Source organism: Rana temporaria, chromosome 2 (genome assembly GCF_905171775.1).
Source record: "Rana temporaria chromosome 2, aRanTem1.1, whole genome shotgun sequence".
Taxonomy (NCBI): Eukaryota; Metazoa; Chordata; class Amphibia; order Anura; family Ranidae; genus Rana; species Rana temporaria.
The window spans coordinates 73637016-73642246 of NC_053490.1; positions in this window are offsets into that span (position 1 = coordinate 73637016).

Genomic DNA, 5231 nt, shown 5'->3' on the forward strand with positions numbered 1-5231 from the left:
ATTCAGACAAACAAAAAAGGGAAATCGAAGGAAAAGGTAAGTGAACCAACAATGCACTAGCTTAAAGGAACCTATTTAGAAAATAAAAAACAAACCTTTACAACCCCTTTAATAAAACATGATTAGTTGGATTCTAATTTCGTTTCCCTGTTAGGCTGTCTCTCTGTGAATTTTATCCCTGTGTGCTCAACTGTGGTACAACTGAAAACCTTGATATCCTTGATATCAAGATCAGATATCAATCTAGCATTACTACTAACTCTAAAAACGTGTGCACTATAGAGTAACAGATGATTCAGAATTGTGCAGAATGGTTTAGGAAGCTCCTGGCAGTCCTGCCTGGTAATTTGATGGGGCCAAAAAAACATGAGTCACTTCCTTTAAAATTTTACATGGAATATTAAAGCGGAGCTCCACCCTCCACCTACACTCCCTCAAATCAGAACCCTCCCCCCCTCCGGTGTCACATTTGACACCTTTCAGACAGGTATTTGCACCCACTTCCTGCCACACAGTCTGCGGGTAGACTGCAGGCAGAACGTCACCTCCTGCCCCCCCCAATGTGTTCTTTGAAACACTCGGCTCCCAGAACACAGTGGGAGCCAGTCAGCATGGTGCATCGCGACTCACGCATGCACCGTAGGGAACCGGGCAGTGAAGCCGGAGCGATTCACTTCCTGGTACCCTCACCGAAGATGGCGGGGGGCAGCAGAGTGATGAGCAATCGCTCGTCCTCTGCTGCAGACGGCGCTGGACTCCAGGACAGGTAAGTGTGCCGATATTAAAAGTCAGCTGCTGCAGTATTTGTAGCTGCTGGCTTTTAATATTCTTTTTTCAGCGGACATCTGCTTTAAGAAAAAAAGGTGAGACTTGGTGGCACTGGCAGTCAATCTATGGGTGTTCAGGAAATAATAAAAGCATAAAGAACCTTTGAAGCAGCCTTTGATCCCTTTCTCCTAGAAGCCTTTAGGAAATATGAACCACCAATTATAACATTGAAATTTGGATTTGAAGTTTGCCATCCAGATTTGTAAATTTGAATCCAAGTTTCACTTTATCTAAAATTGAGGATAGACTGTATTTATTATTTGTAATGTGCTCAGATTTTGTCAACCTGTTTTGGGGTGCATACAATCATCAGAGATAAAAATACAAAAATATAACAAATAAAGGGTATATTAACATAAAACATGTTTTACATTTGACATTGTGAATATATGGTATATGCAAGTAGCATTGATAATTGGATTCACTGCAACCTTGGGATTAGGGGCAGATCTCCAATTTTGTCATTTTAGTGATAATCATCCACATCCTTCTGGCAGCACTGCCCCAAAAACAAAGACTGTTGATACCCCCTGTGTCATTTCACCCACCTCAGCAGTGTGGCCCTTGTTTTAAATGTCTGTTGTTGACAATAGCATTGTGATCTGCAGCCTTCCAGAATCACATGCATTGTGAAAAGTCTAACATCTACTTTGCTACTAACATGATGCAGCACATGGCTCACAAACACAGGGACAGTTGAGCATCACCTAACTAAGACATGTGAGATTTACCTTCCCCGGTTCCTATTGTAGTAAACAAATGTCATTGAAGAACATCTAGAATCTTAATGCCAGCTTAGCAGAGGTTAGCTTAGCGGTACTGCTGATGCTACACCTGCTCCCATAGAGTGATGGAAACAGCCCATTCTGTCATAGTCTGCACTGCCCCAGTCAGGTACCCAGCCACTTACTTTCCAAGAAGGCTATCCCTGCTCTCTACATGGAGGAAAACATATCTATGTTTCTGGATCACTATGTCAGTGACAGGGTACACATGACCACATACACCTGATCCAGTATGTTTGTGGAGCAATGCCATATATCATTCACTGTGCACTGGATTAATCTTTTATTGCCTAGGAATGGGATAGATTCAGCCAAATATGCATTGTCAGAGTATGTTAATTCAGAGGCTGTCCATGTTGTTTTAAAACATCACCAAATGAAAAGGCCCTTTCCCTATTGTATGTTATTTATTTATTTTCAAATATTAGCTTTGGTACATGACCCCTATGGCAATTTCCAACTTTCAATTCCTCTTTTTTAACACTTTTTTACTTATTAGTCCAATAAAATGAACAATAAGAATATCAAGATCCCCATTGCAGGTTATCAAGATCCTACATTACTTGTCCTTATACCAATCAATATGCTAATCTGTTTGGGTTCCTTTGGCAGCCAATTTCACAAAACATACATCCAAGTCCATGGGGGGGGGGGGGGGGGCTATGGATGTATGTTTTGTGAACAATTCTGCCAAAGGAACCCAGGCAGTTTAGCTCATCCCTAGCGACACGTTTAGGCAAAAGGACAAGTAACGTGTCAAGTAATAGATATTCCATATCTATTAGAATCTTTATCTAATAGATATGTCTAGGATGTTTATTTATAAATAAGCCTATGTTGGTTCAGCTTGTTATTGTTTATCCAACACAAGATTGGAACTATAGGAACGTAGAGGATGCCGGGGGAGGGGGGTGTTCAGGGGATTTTGCCAGGAGAGGGACTCTAAGACCTGTCACAAACTTCATCACAACATGGTGACAGGGTTACGTTAATTGGAACATGATATTTCACAATTTTCATACCTACAGTCATGTATTGAACAATTACATACATGGGTATAGGTACTGGGATATGTTTCCAACACTGAAATTAGCAATTTGAGCAGTGAAATGCTTTCAACATTAGAAGTCTAATTGAATGTTAGTAACTGCGACTAGCTATACCATGATCTGGATGAATGCAAACCTTAAAAGACATACTGGGAGGTTATATAGTCGGTTAATTCTTTGAGTTGTAAGTTCATATACTGTGTATGTGTTTTGTAGTGATTTTCTGTGTTAGTTCAATGTTTGGGTTTTGGAAGCTTGAGCTCTGATACAGGAGATGGTCAGAGGCTGCGGACATGATACAGGAGATTACCATACCTCTCCACATCAGTCAGTGTCCTCCTCCTGTGCCCATTTCACTGTGTTGCTGCAGTGCACCATGCAGTTCACCTCTATCGTCAGCCTGCCCTGTGCTGAGAAGGGATTGTCACCTGCGGCCTTTTTCATCCCTCTGTTACTCTATCCCTCCCTCCATCTTTCTATAACACTATCCTTTTATCTTTTGCTACAGCCCTTCCTCACTTCATTTCTTTGCCTTTTGCTCAATCCCTCCATCATACTATCCATCAAACAATTTGTGTGCCCTGTATCCCTCCGCCCTCCATCACTTCCACTGCTCTCTTATTCTGTCTCTCCCTCTATCTTTCCATAACTCCATCTCTCTATCACCCCATCCCTTTATCCTTTGCTACATCACTCCATGTCTGTCTCTCTCACCATAACCCCATGCCTTGCCCCATCCCTTCATCTATCTGTCTCTGTCACTCAATCTATACCTTCATCCTTTACCTACTCCTCACTCTTTCCATCTCCCTCCCCCATTACTCCACCACTCTGTCATTCCATTATAAACGCATAAAAAAAAAAAAGAGAGCTTCCACACCAAATGTGCTCCCCACTTACTCAGATACAAATATATGAATAAATAAACACCTCAAGACTAGGGTTGAGCGAACCCTAACCAGAACAATTTGCTGTAAGTTCGGGTTTGGGTTCGGTGTTCGGCAATGTAATGGCGCGCTGCAGGGCAGCCAATCACCATTTGTTTTAATTGTGTGACCTAGAAACCATCACAGCCATGCCTACTAATGGCATGGCTGTGATTGGCCAGTGCAGCATGTGACCCAGTATGTGACCCAGCCTCTATATAAGCTAGAGGCACATAGCACAGAGCGTCACTCTGCTTTAGTTAGGGTAGGGAAAGGCTGCTGCTGCTTGTAGGGAGAGAAATATATAGGAGTCAGACTGTCCTGCTTCAGAAATCAAATTACACCAGTGCTGCATATGTTCCTGTGAGATACTCAGCATTAGATAGTTTAGGGAAAGGTTCCTGATTGTGCTTATAGGGACAGAAATATATAGGAGTCAGTCCTGCTTCAGAAATCATATTACACCAGCACTGCATATGTTCCTGTGAGATACTCTGCATTAGATACTTTAGGGAAAGGTTCCTGATTTTGCTTATGGGGACATAAATATATAGGAGTCAGTCCTGCTTCAGAAATCAAATTACACCAGCACTGCATATCTTACTGTGAGATACACCCTTTGCATACCTTTCTTCTATTGTGCTATTCAAAAAACATCCATTTAGGACAAAAACATTTTTTTTGCAGTGTTTCCTCCAGTGTTTGCAGTTTTTCCTCCATATCTGTACATGTGAGATAAACACTTTAGCTAGTGTTTTTCTATTGTGCTATTCAAAAATATACATTTAGGGCAAAAAAAAATATTTTCCATTGTTTCCACCAGTTTTTGCAGTGTTTCCTCCATATCTGTACATGTGAGATAAACACTTTAGCTACGGTTTTTCTATTGTTCTATTCAAAAACCACCAATTTAGGGCAACAAAAATATATTTTGCAGTGTTTCCTCCAGTGTTTGCAGTTTTCCCTCCATATCTGTACGTGTGAGATACACAGACCTCGTCCTCCTAGGTCAAGATTTTTTATTTTTTTTGTGTTATTTCCCTATCCACATTTATTTGCATCAACATTTTGCTGCCATTTGCAGCCCTCTAGCCCTTTCCATTAGTGTTTTAGAGACATTTTAGTACTGAAAAGTTCGGGTCCCCATTGACTTCAATGGGGTTCGGGGTCAAGTTCGGGTCCCGAACCCGGACTTTTTTCCGAAGTTCGGCCGAACCCGTTGAACCCTAACATTCAGGTATCCGCTCAACTCTACTCAAGACCATCAAGCACAATACATAATCACATATATTATGACCATACAGTATACACACACTATACAGACACACTGTACAAACACAATATACATCTGCACTTTTTATCTGAAAATCAGCCTGATCATAATGGTGCTGCCTCCCCTTGCTTGGATTTGTAGTGCCCCAGACACATGAGGTGGTAATGCTGTAGAAGAGTTTTTACTGGACTGGTGAGCACTGCAGGTAATCAGTAGAGACTCTAGGGAGGTGTAATAGAGATTGGGGAGATCTCAGAAAACGTCCTCCCTTTAGAAGCAGAGCAGATCTGACACACAAAAAAATTATCTACTCTACAAAACCTGCTACACAGCTCATCCTCTGCCCCCCTCCTCCTGCCCACTAATACAA